General features: G+C 37.2%; 1 protein-coding gene across 1 annotated transcript in view; it reads left to right on the forward strand.

Annotated features, from left to right (window-relative positions):
• TRHR (thyrotropin releasing hormone receptor) overlaps positions 1 to 20,412 on the forward strand; it is a 302,193-nt gene that overhangs the window by 57,527 nt on the left and 224,254 nt on the right. Inside the window, exon 2 of the mRNA XM_033411240.2 lies at positions 3,173 to 3,269. The gene's annotated coding sequence lies outside the window, so the exon portion shown is untranslated. The remainder of the gene's footprint in view (positions 1 to 3,172; positions 3,270 to 20,412) is intronic.

Below are 20,412 nucleotides of genomic sequence, written 5' to 3' on the forward strand. Positions count from 1 at the left end.
GTAGAACTACTGTTATATAAAATAAACTTTGGGAAACACTGTTATGAAGAAATTATTATTTTATTTTTAACGGTCATATCAGATAATATTTCGTATTTTGATTCATATTTTTCAAGACCCTTTATGATTCAAGTCTGCCATGCTACTGTTGGAGACCCTAGATTAGCAAGTGTCTTCGGTGGTGGCTGTGCTTCATTTTTAAAAAAAATTTTTTTTATGTCATTAAACTTTATGGTATGTGATTTGACATTTTGGTATCTCACCATTATTGTTAGTATTAGCGTCAGTTTTCTGACTCTGTGCTTGGTTCTTCTTCCTTATGTCTCCTTCCTCAGTGTAAGCTCTTATCATCTCTAGTCTGGACTACTGCAATTATCTGATAGGTTGTACCTTGCCTATAATCTTGAGCCTCAAATTTATACTTAACACTGCCCATGAATTGATCTTTATGAAAGAAAAAATCTGATTATGGCAATCCTCTTCTTAAAATCCTGTACCTAATCTCCATTGTCTAATGGCTTAATGGCTTCTTTCAAATGAAGAATCTTATCTTTCTTCAGTTGTAAGAAATTCTCGACTATCATACATTTAAATATTGCTCCCTTTTCATTATCACTAAGCTCTTAGATGCTGCAACTTCTAGCTCTATTCTCCTTATCCTTAACCTTTATTTCTTTATACCCATATTTTTATCTTCTTGTATTGCATTCTAAAGTGATTCTTAGGTTCAATCTTCTATATGTTGTACAGTGGTTTAGTAGGTGTTATCTGGAGTTGACACATGTGACTTTGAGTGAGTTTTATAAAACTCCTGTAGTTTAATTTTCTTATCTGTAAAATAAGGATCATAATAGCATTGCTTATTTGACTACTGTGAGGAAGAAGTAAATAAAATGTATGCAAAGCACTTAGAACAATGCTTGGCATATAAGTGATCCAATAAGTATTAGTATATTATTTTTTTTAGCTATTAATTTGCTTTTCAGCTGCTTCCATTATGTTGCTCAGTCCATCTATTAATTATTTAATTTCAACAATTACGTTTTTCACTTCTTAACCATTTTATTGTTTTATTTGTAATCATCTATGCTATTTCTTATTTTCTAAATATGATGTCCTGACATAACTCTCCATGGATATTAATTATACAATATATTCAAATTTATAACCATATCAATTTTGATTGTTCTTTTAACTACTTATTGGGTATAAGGTCTTCAGTTTTGTCTCTCTTTCATGGAATGTCTTTCCTCAGATATTTTATCATTTTTTTATTATGCTGCTCTCCACAATGGACATTTTGTGTTGGACTTGCTGCTCCATCTGTATTGATAGCTTCCTTTTAGTGGTCTCATATTTCATCCATCACACCTTATCCTGCTTTTCATATTTTAGAGATTTCTCTTGACTTCTTCCCCACTGACAATCTTACAGATTTTTGAAAGAAGCTTATTTCAGAGAAAGTTTTTTTATGACTTGGCCTTTGCCTAACTCTTCTTCCTCATCTCCCACCATATGTTCCAGCTTCATAAACTGTATGCGATTCACTGATATTCCCTGCTGTACCCACAGTTTTCCTTTTCTAAAGCTGCCTCCCCTACTTAGACTAGCTGATTCTGAATTTCATTCCCCCAATGTGTCAGTACAGGTCAACTCTTCTAGAACATGGTTTTCTCTATAAAGTTCTTTTAATAACCCTTCTCTATCCTGGGTAGAATTGACCACTACTTTCTTTGTACCTCAGCCTAATTTAGCTCTTACACTCCTATCAGAGCATCAGTAATATATCATTATATTTGTTTATATGCGTGAAAGGGGAGAACATTAGTCATCATTTTTAACACTTGATCTCCAACCTTCACTTGCCTTCAAAAGATGGCAAATGTCAAGGAATATCTTTCAATTTGCTAAGCTGGGTGATATATGAAGGTGCAAACTGGGAAGCTGAGAAAGACTTAAGTTGTACTATTTAAGGAAAGAGGTGGTGGAGGAAAATCCCAGAGTGGGAAGGAGGATGAAGTCAGACCCTGAGAGGCTAGAAGAGGATTTTGGAGGAGGAGGGAAGGGGAAAAAAAAAAAAGTATAAGAAGATTAGGGAAGATTCTTTGTGAGAAGAATGGGAAGAGGAAAAAGAAAGGGGATGACATTCTGTGCAAAATAATTTTGGGGTCCCCAAATTCTTGAGCCTGATATGTTTCAAAAGTCAAGTGATTTGTTTGTTTGTTTTGATTCTTGTTTGATTTGGGTTTTTCTTTACGTAATTTAAAAAGCCAGAACTTTGCATGTATAATATATTTTGTAAAATCCCCAGTAGGATCTGGGGCAGCACACTGTGATCAAACGCATTAATATATTTTTCAGCAAAAAGTGGATTTTCACACTAGTTTGGGTAAAGAAAGAGTGTAAGTAGCCTTTCAATAAGTTCACATTTGGTTTTGCTGCCAAATGGATTTCCTGCAAATTAATAAAACTGCTTTTGATTTTAAGAGTTTATTGGATTTCAGAATCATAACTAAACAGTTGTGGCCCTGTGTAAGCCCTTGCTTTCACCTCCCTAGCAGATCCTCCTGGTCTTGACTAGGCTCACTTACGGGTCTGTGGTCAAATCCTGGGTCACTGACTGGTCTGGGATGGCCTGAGCTGGAATGACTGCTTGTCTCTATTCTATGTGGTCTCCCAGTCTTCAGCCAACTAGATCAGGCTAGTTTACAGGGTGGCAGCAGGGTTCCGACAGTGAGTGGAGGCACATAAAACCTTTTGGGAGCCAAGCTCAAAACAGGATCATTTCCAAGGCATTATTTTGTTAAATGAAATCACCAGCTTAGCCCAAATTCAAGAAATAGGAGAACAGACTTTCTCTTGATGCGAGGACCTACAAAGTCAAATTGCTTAGCATGTAGAACAATTTGGACAATTTTGTAATCAAGCTACCATAGTAATAAAATGCTGAGTCTGAACATAAAGTGGGAGTGGGTGGAAAACTGATGCTGTCCAGATCCAGTCATTGGTTGCCAATACCAATTTCCCACCATTCTCTTTTGTAACGCTACTTGAATCTCCCTCTAAGTAACCATCTTTCGCTTTTGTGTAGTAGAACTGTGGTTTGGGGGATATTGACTACTCTACCCTCTGCTCAAGGGTGCAAACTAATAAGCCTTATCACATTCCTCAGGCTACAGCAATTGGTCAAGAAAAAGGAAGGAACCCGTCTCAAGCCCAAAACACGGGACTCCCCTAGCCACACTTGACGCAGAAATATTCCAATCAAGGTAAAGTGCATAATTTTGATCAATGGTTGAGAATGGAGGAAGTACATAGTCCCTGCTTCTGTTTAGAACCACAAGGTAAGTTAGCCTGAGGATAAACTGACATACAGGAGAAGGCAAGAGGCTAAAGAATCACAAAGAAACAGAATGAAAGTTAAGGTTAGACTGTGCTGAATTTTCTCTTACCTTTGAGCATCCAAATATGATATATTTTCATACATTTTCTATCTCATTAGACTCCTTGAAGTAGATACCAGGTTTAATTTATTTCCAACTCCCCAGTTTGATCATAGCGTCTATCTCATCATAAGTCTAAAATAAGTGTTTGGTCAAGGACCCTATATAATCTGAAGCCTGCTGTAACATGGTTCTCCAGTATGAATAAAATAGAAGCAATATCTGTAAATAAGAAAACAAAATGCAGTGAGTAGACCCCCAACTCATAGGGCTCAGTTCATATTTGTAAACGAATGTGTAAATCAATTGATAAGTGAAGCATTTAAAACTGAAATCTATCATTTCATATAATTCTCCTATTTTGCTACAATGATAGCTAAAACAAACAGGTACAAATAAAGGCCTTTGGTTTAAAAAAAACCCAAACAAACACCTCAACACACACACAAAAAAAATAAAAGTCCCTAATCAAAAGGAAAGAAATATTCCAGAAGAAACAATCCAATCCAATCATTTTTTTAATGGATAGTGGGTTTCAAATAAGAAGAAGAAAAGGAAAATAAGCAACAGAAGAACTGAAGAATAAGTTCATAGTGAAATGTCAGGAGCATGGCACTTCTACAAACAGCATCCTTATTTTGCAAAATGTATAAGCAGGCTAAGCCTGATTCCCTAGTCCTTATTAACATTTTGATTTTAGTGCTCCTAGAAAAAGGGAATTCGGTTATCTGGCAATGGTTGTTGCAAAAATTAACTAAAATGGATGCTTTTCTAAAATGAGAACCAAATAGCAATGTGGAATGTTAGTTCTGTGAGATGGAACCAGAGCTCTTGCATGGTAAGAATTACATGTTTCTTTGATCTTAATGGGAATTAGAACATAATGTATGTCTCAGCCTGCAAGATAAAACCCACCCTTTTAAAAATCAAGACAAAGTAACTTTAAGTAGCAATAGAAATGAAGGCTAAATATTGGGGAAAAAAACACTGTAATGAACTGTAAAATATGTAATAAAAGAGTCTGTCACTGTGCAGAATCAATGTCACTGTCACATCTGCTAAGCTATGACATGCATCTATCAAAAATACTTTAGAAATAATTAAGTGGATCATTACTGTATTACTCTATCTCCCCCTCACTGTGCAGGCAGACTAAGTACCTTATTACCAAATTCTCTTAACCCATTGGAGTCCTCATTTCTATTTTTATGCACTTATTAAAGTCTTATATATTCCTTATAGTCATGTCAGATGAGAATATGGCATGTCTTTCTTCAAGATTTATGATTAGGATGATATTGATAAAAATAGATGCTATCTTAGAATAATACCAAGTAAAATGAAATTCAACATTTCAAATACAAGGCAACTTAATTTATCCACCCTTTACCTAGCAATAGTTGGTAATTATATTTTATTATGTTGCAGTCTGTACATCACATTTATTGCTTCACACATTTAGTGAAATTTATTGAGCACACACTCTGGTCAGGCACTATGCTAGATGCTGGGAATTCAGAGACAGAGGGACATGACTAACACCTCTACTTGCAAGTGTTTCCCAATGTAATACAGGCTAGCCTGTAGAAGGAACATTTCCCAATCTTTTCCTTCTTCCTAAAAATGCCGAGAAGTCCCAGTGGTTTAGTCTGCAAGCAGTTGTTCCTGTGTATTAAACATCTTGCAACCCATTTACCTACTTACGAGATGCTTTAAACGTCTCCCAACTTAACCAGTTGTTCAACTGAATCACTTTAGATACCTGGCATTCTACTGAGTAGAATGTGCTGATGATATTTCATAAACTGGGAAATTTTTTTTCACTGCCTTCTCTCAACAACAGTGAAGATCCAAGTTCTCCTGAGGGAAAAATAGGAAGAAACTACCTTAAAATTATCAGAAAAATCAAGCATTCATTTGATTCTCAAGCTAAACCAAAAGGGAAATAGTTGGTATGTTTTGTCATAGAAAGTATAATGAAGTAAAAGACTCCAAAGTATTCCCCTTCCATCTAGCTATGAATTAATAGTAAAAAACACCGTTAAGGGCCTTTTATCCTCATAAATATTTTAAATTTCGTGACCAGCTGTGCTTGCTATTTCTCTTTTAATTGAGCTGTGAGAATCCAATCACTGGAGTGGGTTAGCAGTTCTGACAATCTCAAGGGATTTTCCTGCTATCTCTGCTACCCCAAAGAAGCTGACTTTCGATAGTTTGATTATTGGAAGGAGGGAGAAGTTGATTTCAAATTAATGCATATTTTCAGATGTTTGTGTAAATGTGGATAATATTATTTTAAAAAGAATCTTATTTTTAGGAGATAAAATGATTTATATTTCAAAACCCATGATCCAGAAATGTGTGGGTGTCATAGTCATGTATCTCAGACCTTGAATCTGTTCTCTCTCTCTTTGAATATGAATTTGTGCCACGCTCTCTTCAGTAAGTTAGGTGTTGAGGCACTTCAGTCTTGCCTCCGTGTTCCCATAATCCTCTGCACATATCTCTGCAATCATATTTACCACACTGTTTGTCAGTTTCAGTTCCCATCTTCGCCACCAAAAGGCAACTCCTGTAGAGGAGGGAATATTGTTATTTATCTCAATATCTCCAGTGCCTAGCAGAGTGTGGAACCAAAAAGTCAAAGTATATTGGATAAGAAAGGAAGGAAGAGGGTGTGGGGACAGAGAGAAGGAAGGAATGAAAGTAAGGAAATATGGAAGAGAGGAACGTGACAATCAACAAGTGGAAAAGTATTTTAATAATGTGGTAGGAGGTGGTTAGAAACTCTCCATTGTAACATCTACTTGGCAAAAACATCATGTTTGTTAAAAGCTAAATGTGGAAGATTTGTCAAAGAGAAAGAAACACTCAGGGGTAGAAAATGACTTCAAATATGCAACAGGATGGGGCTAACTTTAGTAAACTCTTTAAAAGCACAGGGACCCAAAATAACTATTTACTATGAAGTCTCAAAAATACCACAAAAATAACAATATGAACTTGGGCTGTAACAACTTGACCTCAACATTTATACTTCATGTGGCTGTTTAAGACAAATAGTCACAAGTTGTTTGATTTGACCAAGAGGTGGGATCTACTTCCTCTCGCCTTGGATCTCAGTGGGGCTGTTTCTCATTACTGACTGCTAGAATGCAGAAGGAGGGACTTCGAGTGACTTTCTAAGCAAGGCCGAAAATGGCTATGCAGCTTCCATCTTGTTTCCTGGAACACTCACAGTCCTGAGCCTCCATGTTGGTGGTCTGACTACTCTGAGACCAATGTACGGAAAGGCTGTGTGGAAGTGCTCAGTGGACATCCCAGCTGACTTCCCAGCAAACAGCTTCCCTGTGAATGAGCTATCTGGGACAATCTGCCTCATTGAGCCTTCATATAAATGCAGCCCAGCCATTAATTGACTGTAACTGCTTGAGACGCCCAGGAAGAAATGGCCAGCTGAGCTCTTCCTGAATTTTTGACCAGAAAATTGTGAACAAAATAAAATAGTTGTTTTTATTTACTAATGTTTTAGAGTAACTTGTTACACAGCAAAATTAGCCAAAATCCTTCTGTTTATGGAACCTCTAATCAAGACCTACTTAAAGCAGTTGGGAGGTCAGGTCCAGCCTGTTTAATAACATTTTTCTGATACAAAAAGCAAGTTTAAAAAACTTTCCCTCGGACTTCCCTGGTGGCGCAGTGGTTGGGAGTCCGCCTGCGGATGCAGGGGACACGGGTTCGTGCCCCGGTCCGGGAGGATCCTGTATCCCGCATGCCGCGGAGCGGCTGGGCCCGTGAGCCATGGCCGCTGAGCCTGCGCGTCGCAACGCGAGAGGCCACAACAGTGAGAGGCCCGCGTACCGCAAAAAAAAAAAAAAATAATAATGTAAAAGAACTTTCTCTTAAATTTTTTGAAGAAATTGAATCTAAATGGTTTTAATTAGTGAAGGAAAATAGCTGAATACAGGAGAATATTAGTCACATACACATCATTTTAAAAAATTTGAAATAGTTGAGTATTTGGCAGAGTTTATTGATTTAGAAAGCAAACTTGGATAAACTTTTGGTTAGCCCCACTAAAGTACACATCTCATCTTTAAACATTTGTAAGCCTTGTACTAACAGTTATAGCTGAGGTATGTGTGATGGATACATAAGGGGGGAAAGACAGGAAAAACCCACTGAACAAAAAACTAGGTAATATTTTAGACAAAACTGAATAAAAATGCTATTTCTTCTGTAAGCAGAGAGTATATAAGTAACACAAAACAGGGATTCCTGAAGATATTCATTAAGGCATAATTTAGGGTTAAATATATATATATATATATATATTTTTTTTTTTTTTTTTTTGCGGTACGCGGGCCTCTCACTGTTGTGGCCTCTCGCGTTGCGACACGCAGGCTCAGTGGCCATGGCTCACGGGCTTAGTTGCTCCGCAGCATGCGGGATCCTCCTGGACCGGGGCACGAACCCGTGTCCCCTGCATTGGCAGGCAGACTCTCAACCACTGCACCACCAGGGTTAAATATTTTAAAAGAGGTCACATATGGTTGGAAAGAAAGAAAACGTTAAGTTTCAAAAGGGGAACCTAATGAACCCCACAAAGTCTTCAAATGGTCTTAAGAATAGCTGAGGTTTTTCCTTTTTTATTATATAGCAGTTTCATGTGAAGTTTGTGGTAATTACTAGATACTGAAAAAACCTCCTGTTGGCAATCCTGGATCTTAAATGTCTTTTGAGGTAGCTCACAATATGGCAAATTCTAGAAATGAATGTAGCGTGGATCTTTCCTCCTGGCAAGAAAATTCATTCTGAGAATGAAAGTTAAGGGCATTTAGCTTATGTGAATTGGCAGAAAGTTAATGTTCTCTGAGGAAATTTTAGTATATTGGCAGTAATTATAATTGTCATAGCTCAGATTTTATTCCTATCATGTGGTAAGAAATGACATTGCAACGATGTTTGAAGCACTCCCAGGTTTTCAACTTACTTCAGTCTTTCTTGCTATCTGTTTCTCACATTTCTTTGGGCCTTCCTCTAACCTCTTTTCAGTTTTGTTCCTGATTTTTTGAAAATATTTTATTTTTATTGAGAAATATTTGCAAAAACTTAAATGTAAATAGTGATAAATATGACGTTCACTTGATCCCCTTGTCCTAGTCCATAGGGACAACTGCTTTCAACTTATTTAGCTTGTTTTCTAGATATTTATCTTCATAATTTAAAAATATATGCATATACTTCTTCATCAACAAAAATGTTCTATTATGGTATTTGAGGATTTAACTCAAAATTCCTCTTCTGTCTTACCCTTCACATCATCTCAGCATATTTCAATTTTTAATTAAAAGAATATCCAATGTTTTCACTATTGTGACTACATAAATATTGTTCATGCTGAACCAAGTAGAATGCTATGATGCTTTTGATTTCTTACACAATTTATTTCCGCTGTAGTTACTAAAGCCCTAAAACTTTGCTTATTTGTTGTCTTTCATTTCTTTGAAGATCTAAGTCTCCTACACTCTCCCATAACTCTTTAAAATGCCTCTCAGTACAATTTTCTTGACAGTCAAACATGTCAGATGAGTTATTAGTTTCAGATATTTTTCCTAGAAACCAGCTTTCATGCTTTGACCTGAGCAGTTTGCTCTCTAAGCCAGATAAACATGTTTTTGTTTTTGTTTTTTCCTGGAATTGTTGTTTACTTTCATCTTGGAAATTGCCTTTGCTTCTACTCTTTGCTGATTTTTCCCCCACCCCTACCCCCCAAATCTCTTGTATATTAGTTTAGATTCAGCTATAAGTTTAAAAAAAAAAAAGCTAACAAAAACTAAAATTAAAAAAAAACTCCTCAAAATTTGCTTAGATAATAGAAATTTATTTCTTTTCATGTAAAAAGAATCTAGTAGTAGATAGTCTGGGCTGGTGTCATGGCTTCACAAGTATCAAGTACCCAGGGTTCTATTTTGCCCCTCTACTATATTTACCAGGCTGCCTCATGGTCCTGAAGAGTTGCTCAGTCTCCAGCCACCATGTCTTTATTACAACCAGTATCAAGAAGGAAGGGTGAAAAAGGTACATTTTATCCTTTAAAAAAATTTTTCCTATATTTTCTTGGCCCAAACATAGTTCCTTAGCTATATTAACTTGCAAGGAAATAATTCTTTTGGGAAATAAATTCTTTTATCTGAGCTGCAATATTCCTATCTAAATTTTGGAATTCTATTATCAAGTACCAAGTGTATAATGGATTTTGGGAGGATATTACCACATCTGCCATAATCTGCCTCATTGTGTGTGTGGCAGGGAACCAGGAATGGGCTGGGGAAGAAGTCACACTCTGAGGCAGCTTGGATGACATCCTTGACCAACCCCAGAGGAAGCTCAGAAGCTAAAATAGCTCATCAGAGATGTCCCTTTGGGGTCAGAATAGTTGGACCCTTACATCCCTGCCTCTGTCAATCATTAGAAGAGAGTTACTCTAGGAAGCATATAATCTTGGGTGAAGCAGCTCTTTTGAGCTAAAGCAATCTCTGAAGAGGCTGACAGCTGTCTTTCACAGCCCTACCTGCCTACTTTTTTATCCTATCAGGATAGAAAGGGCTTCTCTGAATGGGAATCTGGAGGACTCAGCCTTACTGTTATCACCAACCATGTGAGACTAGTTTCTTCAAAATATTTTAAAAAGTCTCCTTAGCTAAGGTATAAACAGATGAGAATGTTTGAGTAAATGCAAAGTAATACTACTGAGGCCTATCGCTGAGTATCCTTAAGCTTTCTGAGTATTGCAAAAAACGTAAGACATGATCTTAACTGCTATCTTGTGAGTGAGTATATTCAAGAATCCACACTTCCAACATCCTTATTTAGAACCTACACCCTGTTCTGAAAATTGGAGCTTCCTCTATGGGAACCAGGACACAGATTTAATTCTAATTTTGGTATCTTCCTAACAAAAGGCCCATCCATGTTCCCATCCTAGGCAAATCCTTTCTTGATCTGCTGCTTATTCAGTGCCTCTGTGACTCCTTTGTATCCCTGCATATACACAGCCATGCACGATGGTTTATATGAAGTGTCTCTGCCATGTGCTCTCAAGAAGCCTGCCCATATATCCAAGCCCTCACATCATCTGAAAACATTTCCATGGCCATAATCCCAGTGTCATTATCCTCTTGTCCAGGTTTCACTAACTCTGTGTCTCCTTTCTATTTGTCACATTTTTTTATGTGTTGCTGCCCAGATTCTCCTATGATTTCTATTTCCTTAAAAATTATAGAAAATATCAATTGATTGAAGACAATTTAAAATATTTATAATTCCCAACTCTCTCACTTTCTAAGTTGGTCGGGTCCTAAGGAAGATACTCTTGAATGTTCGGTGGATTGGTAGCTGATGGTATAAATAAAGATGGTGAATGAAGAATAAAAATGAGAAATTATACTCCAATAAAGATCTATTAAAATTTTTTTTAAATGTGCCTTTTCTGGCCACTTCCTTGTATATATATATATATAATTTTTCCTCCAGAAGAATCATTCTAATGGATTTTTCCAGTTTTGCAAATATAAGGGTCTTAGGCACCCATAGTCCTAGGGGAATGATATTACAGGATGTTTGTGAACTTGAGAAAGGATGTTCCTCTGAATAACAGCCCTGGATATGCAGCTGTGGTTGCTAGGGAAGAGGTAAATAAACATGCATAGGGACCCTTTCTTTCAAAGTCCAAGCACTGTTCTGAGGGAGAGATATGGTCTTACTAATGTTTTATGGCTGGAAAGGAAATCAAGGCCCTGGAAAAAAATTCAGGAGTGGAGGAGAAGTCTGGATTGGTAACCCAGTTTCAATACCTAGACTTAGGTGGTGATGGTAAGGGCTGTGTTCAGTTTGATGTTCTAGTGGTTGCATTGTCATCTTGGGACCCAGATCATGGGCACTACTATGACCTGTTCAAAACTGGGAGGAGTTAGGGACTCACTGAAGCATAGGACTTTGCAGGACCAGTGTTAATTTCATCATTATAGAGGCAGAAGCAATATAGGGAGAAAGCTGGGCTCCACTGGCAAACTAATCTGACTTTTACATTTTCTGTGCTTAGTGTTTGAAAGCAGAATGGACTCTTTTGCAATCATTAAAGAAAAAGTATTCTTAAATAATTTAGGGAAAGAATGTAGCCTCAAAAAGATTCTTAGCTTCCTGTTTGTTTGACTATGTGGAGACTGGATTAATTAATTGAAAACTAAAATTAAGGTGACTATTATGGACTGAATGTTTGTGTGTCCCCAACAGTCATATGTTGTAGCCCTGACTTCCAGTGTAACTATATTTGGAGATGGAGCTTTTTGGAGGTAATGAAGGTTAAATGAGGTCATGACGGTTGGGTCCTCATCTAATAGGATCAGTGTACTTATAAGAAGAGACACCAGAGGGACCTCTTTCTCTCTGTCCACCATGTGAGAACATAGGGAAAAAGTGGCCATCTGCAAGTCAGAAAGGAGCTCTCACCAAGAAGCAAATTGACTAGAATCTTGATCTTGGCCTTCTAGTCTTCAGAATTGTGAGAAAATAAATTTCTGTTACTTAAGCCACCTAGTCAATGATATTTTGTTATGGCAGCTGAGCTGACTAGTACCGTGACACATTTGTACTCCAAGCTGATGAAATAGGTCATAACAGTCTCATCAAAATAATGAGAAGAACTTTGTTTTCCCCTTGGTAAGAGGTATAGGGTCAAGTTTAATGGGAACAAATACAATACAATATAATATACAATACAATATACAATACAACATACAATAACACAAGCATAAAACCAGGAATATTTATATTGTTCACACTCACATGGAAGCCAAACAGAAATAAGAATTTAAAGAAAAATTCTGAGTGCTGGTGACCTTGATACTCAAGGTCAGCTTAATATTGGATACAGTTGGCCATCTGTTACCTTAAGCTAACGATTATGTCATTTTAAAAGGCCAACCAGAAAAAGGTAGATTTTCCTTGTGGTCTGAATATTGCCCATACAAAGTTCTGGAGTTATTTTTAAGAACCCACATGTCTCTGAGATAACATTCATGCATGACAATTTTTGTAAATGTCTTCTTTTTCCTTATTCTTAGAGGAATGGAAAGTGGAATGAAAATCTACTGAAGTCAATGGTTTGTAATTAAATTCTGGGTTGATTAAATAACTAAAGCGCATTACCTATGAGCATTTAAGATGATATAATACTTCTGCTGTGGGAAGTCACAAATAAAATTCCATTACATTACAATGTTTCTTTATAAACTAAGGTGGACTCTGTCTTTATTTGCTAGTTGAAAAAGGCACTGTTGGTGATGAGGTAGCTATACAGAGTGACGAGACAAATGACCCTACCAGGATCAATGCAGTGGTCCACTGATGCCTGACCAATATTACTTTCTACATGACAGACTGAAAGAATAGAAACGTCATAAAAGGATTTACTGAGCTTAGAACACAGGCAATTTATTGTTAATTTTCAGTTAGCATTGAAAGAAGACCATTTTGATTCATGCTTGATTTCTTGGTCATTTGGAAATTTTAAGCGTTGGAATGTATCTTTTGAGGAAGAGTTTAAAAATTAGGATTTTTTAAGAAAAAGAAAGCATTACTTTATTCCTCTGGATAAGTGGTAACCTGCTCGGTTCTCTCTCCTGTGGCAAGATCAAGGTCTTGAGTCAGCTAGATATGGGTTTGATTCTGGTCTCACCAGAGCTGTATGGCCTCGAGTATGCATTTTTTTCCTTATCTGAAAAGTATGGTAGGATGATAGTGAAGGTTAAATGAGCATATACATGGAAAAGTTTGATACAGGCCCTGGCCCACAGCAGCCGTTCACTAAATCATAGCTACTGCTGTTGTGAAGATCCTGCTGATGCTGCTGATGGGGATAGGTGTGCTAGGCAAGAGCAGAGAGAGCATTCGTCCTGTATTGGTCATATTCACTCAACATTGTTTCTGCAAATATTCGTGAAGCCATGGGTCTGACTCTGAGTTAGACACCTGGTGTAAAAATTATAAACAAAATAGATATGACTCCTGCGTTCACTGTGCTTGTGGAGGAGTCATGAGGCAAATAATAAACTGAAAATCATAAACATAAATATAGAAATGCAAATAAATATAAGCTTTATAAAGAAAAATTCACAGTACTATGGGAGAATATAAAAGGGGAATGAAGACAGAGGGGTGTGAAGAAGGGCCTCTTTGAAGAAACATTGCTGAGACCTGAAGAAATAGAATGTGATAACAGGCAAATAGTTTAGTGAAGTGCACTCCAGGCAGAGGGAAGAAACGTGTGCACCTGAAGAACTGCAGGAAGACTACTGGGGCTGAAATTAGTTGAGGGTTGGGGAGAAGTGGTACTATACAAAGAGGGAGAAGTAGACAGGGTCTAGACTGGACTTATTAAAGACTAAAGTCATTTTGAATAGAAGAGTGACATGATCTATTTTACATGTTTTAAAAAGCACTTGGATAGCTTTGTGAATAATGGAGAAGAAAGATACAGGAGCAAAACAGAATGATGACCAGTTAAAAGCTACGGTAGTATTCCAGGGAGAGTATAATAACAGCTTAAGGAAGCATCATGGCCGTGGAGAAAGAGATGAACGAATATTTTATATATAAATTGCCTGGCATATTATTATATTATTACAATCATAATTATTGTAAATATGAAATGCAGCTGAAGGTGTATCTATACATCTTCATATATGTGTATATATACATCTTCAGCTGCATTTCATATTTACAGTGATTATGATGATAATAATAATATAATATGCCAAGCAATTTATTAAGCCCTTTCAAATGCATTATACCATTTAATGCTTAGAACCTCTTTAAAAAGCAGATACTACTTTCTTAATCCTTTTTTAAAATAAAAGTCAGAAAAGTTAAAATAACTTGCTGAAGGTCAAACAGGTAGAAAGTAGTATAGCTGGGATCTGACTTTATATCTGTCTTGATTCTAAAACCCATATCCTTAAGCATTATTCTATTCTGTGCTTACCATCTGATCTAGATAATATGTCTACATGCTATCCCTCTGCACTGGTACCAGGGATTCCTTTAAACTTCCAAACCCTCAGACTTTGGAGTGACCATGGGGACAGAGCTGTGCCAGGAGTATCTCTGTATGAAGCAGCTGCAGTCAACTTTAAATCTACCCCAATATCAGTATCACTAGCAGCTCTAGGAGCTCTCCTCCAGAGGGCTCTACTGTTTCAGAAAAGTGGTCTTTAGAGAAAGTAAGAGGAATTATTGAAGCTTTACCTGCGCACATTAGGAAAAGTGGAATGGTAATTGCTATATATTGTATGGTGCTACAGATAATCAAGCAGAGGAATTAGAATAACTGTTTTGAAAGGACTGTGGAAGATCACCAAACCAGAAGTGTTTTAATCAGAGGAGCAGGGTCTCAAATTTGAATGACATCATGTGGAGAATAAAGATTCAGGTAGATAACTAAGAGGATATGCTTTGGTGGGGGGAAAGGAGAGGAGAATAAACTGATGAATAAAGTATAAAGACCTTGACATAGCTGCAGAGAAGAAACATGGAAAAACATGTCAGATGTTAGAGAGTGGAAAGTACAACAGTAATTGATACCACTACTGAAAGGTTACTATATGCTGTATGCAATTGTGTCATCTTGTTTAATTCACTCTCACAATAACATTTATTTACCAAGGATCAAAGATAACAAGAAAATCGCCTTGCATTACCCAGTTAATAAGTGGTAGAGTCAGGAATTATGTCTGTCTACCTTCAATGTTGAACTCAAATACTATATTCTCCTGACACAAAGAGGAGGAGAGGGGAGTGGATTTTGAATGAATCCTCTCTGTGATTCTTCTCTCTAATCCTAAAGGGGAGGGAAGCGCATAAAAGAGAGAACAGAAGAAAAGAGGAAAATACGATACCTGAATAGGCTTTAGAATGACCTCTCTTTAGAAGACAGCCACTCTGGCTGAGAGATTAAAGTGAAGGCTGCAAAGCTTGACAAACTGTACAGGCAAATCCTAAAAGGCTGTATCTCTAGTGACAGAATGAGGTTTTTCAGGAGTTACTGCAGATAACAGACAAACAATAGTACATTTGAATCACATGGGGAATAATAAGAGTGATGAGATTTCTGTTCTGACTGTCTCCTTCTTTAGTTTGACACTTGTGTGGGGTTGGGAGGGGATTTACATTAGAGCTTAGAAATATTAAAATGTGTGAGATGCCAGCAGTCAGAATTTAACTGGTTGACATTTGGTCAAGGGAGCCTATTTCTAGTAAAAGAATACATTAACAGAGAGATAAGAAACTTCTAGATCAAAGGCCAATGCTGTTTGTTTGTTTGTTTTTAATCTTTATTGGAGTATAATTGCTTTACAATGGTGTGTTCGTTTCTGCTTTATAACAAAGTGAATCCGTTATACATATACATATACATATGTTCCCATATCTCTTCCCTCTTGCGTCTCCCTCCCTCCCACCCTCCCTATCCCACCCCTCCAGGCTGTCACAAAGCAACCAGCTGATCTCCCTGTGCTATGCAGCTGCTTCCCACTAGCTATCTATTTTACGTTTGGTAGTGTATATATGTCCATGCCTCTCTCGCGCTTTGTCACAGCTTACCCTTCCCCCTCCCCATATCCTTAAGTCCATTCCCTAGTAGGTCTGTGTCTTTATTCCTGTCTTACCCCTAGGTTCTTCATGACATTTTTTTCCCTTAAATTCCATATATATGTGTTAGCATACGGTATTTGTCTCTCTTTCTGACTTACTTCACTCTGTATGACAGACTCTAGGTCTATCCACCTCATTACAAATAGCTCAATTTCATTTCGTTTTATGGCTGAGTAATATTCCATTGTATATATGTGCCACATCTTATTTATCCATTTATCCGATGATGGACACTTAGGTTGTTTCCATCTCCTGGCTGTTGTAAATAGAGCTGCAATGACCATTTTGGTACATGACTCTTTTTCTCAGGGTATATGCCCAGTAGTGGGATTGCTGGGTCATATGGTAGTTCTATTTCTAGTTTTTTAAGGAACCTCCATACTGTTCTCCATAGTGGCTGTACCAATTCACATTCCCCCCAGCAGTGCAAGAGGGTTCCCTTTTCTCCACACCCTCTCCAGCATTTATTGTTTCTATTGATGATGGCCATTCTGACTGGTGTGAGATGATATCTCATTGTAGTTTTGATTTGCATTTCTCTAATGATTAGTGATGTTGAGCATTCTTTCATGTGTTTGTTGGCAGTCTGTATATCTTCTTTGGAGAAATGTCTATTTAGTTCTTCTGCCCATTTTTGGATTGGGTTGTTTGTTTTTTTGTTATTCAGCTGTATGAGCTGCTTATAAATTTTGGAGATTAATCCTTTGTCAGTTGCTTCATTTGCAAATATTTTCTCCCATTCTGAGGGTTGTCTTTTGGTCTAGTTTATGGTTTCCTTTGCTGTGCAAAAGCTATGAAGTTTCATTAGGTCCCATTTGTTTATTTTTGTTTTTATTTCCATTTCTCTAGGAGGTGGGTCAAAAAGGATCTTGCTGTGATTTATGTCATAGAGTGTTCTGCCTATGTTTTCCTCTAAGAGTTTGATAGTTTCTGGCCTTACATTTAGGTCTTTAATCCATTTTGAGCTTATTTTTGTGTATAGTGTTAGGGAGTGATCTAATCTCATACTTTTACATGTACCTGTCCAGTTTTCCCAGCACCACTTATTGAAGGGGCTGTCCTTTCTCCACTGTACATTCCTGCCTCCTTTATCACAGATAAGGTGACCTTATGTGTATGGGTTTATCTCTGGGCTTTCTGTCCTGTTCCATTGATCTATATTTCTGTTTTTGTGCCAGTACCATACTGTCTTGATTACTGTAGCTTTGTAGTATAGTCTGAAGTCAGGGAGCCTAATTCCTCCAGCTCCGTTTTTCATTCTCAAGATTGCTTTGGCTATTCGGAGTCTTTTGTGTTTCCATACGAATTGTAAAATTTTTGTTCTAGTTCTGTGAAAAATGCCAGTGGTAGTTTGATAGGGATTGCATTGAATCTATAGATTGCTTTGGGTAGTAGAGTCATTTTCACAATGTTGATTCTTCCAATCCAAGAACATGGTATATCTCTCCATCTATTTGTATCATCTTTAATTTCTTTAATCAGTGTCATAATTTTCTGCATACAGCTCTTTGTCTCCTTAGGTAGGTTTATTCCTAGATATTTTATTCTTTCTGTTGCAATGGTAAATGAGAGTGTTTTCTTGATTTCACTTTCAGATTTTTAATCATTAGTGTATAGGAATGCAGAGATTTCTGTGCATTAATTTTGTATCCTGCATGCAAATGGAAACCAAAAGAAAGCTGGAGTAGCAATTCTCGTATCAGACAAAATAGACTCTAAAATAAAGACTATTAGAAGAGACAAAGAAGGACACTACATAATGATCAAGGGATCAATCCAAGAAGACGATATAACAATTGTAAATATTTATGCACCCAACATAGGAGCACCTCAATACATAAGGCAAATACTAACAGCCATAAAAGGAGAAATCGACAGTAACACATTAATAGTAGGGGACTTTAACACCCAACTTTCATCAATGGCCAATGCTGTTTAAGGAGGAAGACAGTGAGCTCCTGAGGTCTGTGACTTGCAATTGTCACATGGCTAGTTGCTGGTTATAATGAAAGCTGCCATTCATCATCATCAAGTACTTCCTATACTAGGCACTGCTCTTAGAACTCCCCATGCTTTAATAAGGGATAATTCAATTCTCATAAAACCCCATATAATACTAGGTGCTATAATTATAATAATTCACATTTTATAGATAAAACAGAAGCAGAGAAAGAAAGTTAAGATATTTGTCTAAAGCTGTACCACTAGTAGGTATTACAGGTGGGATTTGAGCCTAGGAGATTTAACTCTATAGTCTGTACTATGCTGTCTCTCTTTTCTATAAATCCTGTGTCCTCTTTTCTATTTTTCTGAGTGGCTCTTTGGGTTTTGGGCATATACATCTCACGTGCTCTAACATTCTAGCATTCCTAAAGTCAGTAATGCAGATGAGATCTTTCTTGAGACCCTCCTCACTTTGCCTATATTAAAAATAATAAAATGTCATTTTTAGCAGCACTGAAAATTAATTGACTCCAAAAAAACTTCTTTACTATGAAGCACTCTATAAAAAGTGTTGTTCTTTTATATACGTAAAGATGGAACCCTAGATAGAAACTTAGGAATTGAAGAACTTATTGCAGAGCTTAACACACAAATACACATATTAAATGTTGTTTGAAGAGAGTGGGTGAGAATTGCCATACTTAAATATGTCTAATTTCATAAAGGTTTTTAACTTTTCCTTTTTAAAAAGGTAGGCTTAACTTTCCCTCTCTAAGTGGGTATGCTGGGGGTTGGCTTGGTTGGAAGTGTTTCAGTGGATCAAGACTTTAAAGAGAGTGTCTTCCCTTAAAGCTGTTGCCAGTGATGACATGAGAAGGTGAGGCACAGCCAAAGGTTAAGAGTGAGATTCATGCCACTAAGCCAGAGAAGGAAGGCCACCTGGGCCACCAGCCAAGAGACCAAAAACTAATATGGAAAGCTAAAGTCTAGTGTTAAATGATTAGCAAGAAAGAGCAGTCAAGGTAAGCAGAAATTACCTAGGCCACTCAGGGTTATCACCAATTCTTCTATGTGGCATCTGCTGCTCAGAGTTGCTTGGGAGAGCTAACTCTGTATAAAGGGCAGCGATGGGTCAAGTTGAATGTTTCGGATAACAGAGACATTTTGATAATATATACCAATGGAAGGAGAACACAGAGTAGTATGACAACACACTCTCCTTTAGTCAACTGTGATAGTTTTTCCTTCAAAAATTCACTTTTCTCATTGTACGTTTTATTGATTTCTCTTCTCTCATTACAGTCACTCTCAATAATGTTATCTTAGTTTTCCTCCCCTATAGCACAAAAGGCAGAAATGAAATTTCTGTCTTTCTGCTCTCAGACATCTCCACAGAACACTGCAGAACCAAGTGGGAGACATGAGCTTTTCTGATTTCAGCCAAAAATATATTAAATCAAGTGAGAGTCAAAAGAGGGTTGTGGCACATATATACAATGGAATATTACTCAGCCATAAAAAGAAACGAAATTGAGTTATTTGTAATGAGGTGGATAGACCAAGAGTCTGTCATACAGAGTGAAGTAAGTCAGAAAGAGAAAGACAAATACCGTATGCTAACACATATACATGGAATTTAAGAAAAAAAAATGTCATGAGGAACCTAGGGGTAAGACAGGAATAAAGACGCAGACCTACTAGAGAATGGACTTGAGGATACGGGGAGGGGTAAGGGTAAGCTGTGACAAAGCGAGAGAGAGGCATGGACACATATACACTACCAAAAGTAAGGTAGATAGCTAGTGGGAAGCAGCCACATAGCACAGGGATATCAGCTCAGTGCTTTGTGACCGCCTGGAGGGGTGGGATAGGGAGGGTGGGAGGGAGGGAGACGCAAGAGGGAAGAGATATGGGAACATATGTGTGTGTATAACTGATTCACTTTGTTATAAAGCAGAAACTAACACACCATTTTAAAGCAATTATACTCTAATAAAGATGTAAAAAAAAAAAAAAAGTGTTGTCACTGTATTGGTTAAGAGCGACGGTTTTGGTATGAGACAACCTGGGCTCCAAGTACACTCTACTGCTTACTCACTATGTTCTCTACTGCTCAGACTGCATGGCCCTGGGCAAGGTTATCTGCTTTATAAAATATTATAATCATTCCAACTTCATAAAATTGGATAGTTGAGTTAGAGGATGGAAATGAGGTTTAAGCCTAGTAGGTACCTTCTAGATGGTGGCTATTATTTTTATTGATATTGTTGTTATCATTTAATATGGTCAACAATTTCAGGGCTTACATGGTGGG

The sequence above is a fragment of the Orcinus orca genome, chromosome 17 (assembly GCF_937001465.1).
Source record: "Orcinus orca chromosome 17, mOrcOrc1.1, whole genome shotgun sequence".
In the NCBI taxonomy this organism is placed as follows: Eukaryota; Metazoa; Chordata; class Mammalia; order Artiodactyla; family Delphinidae; genus Orcinus; species Orcinus orca.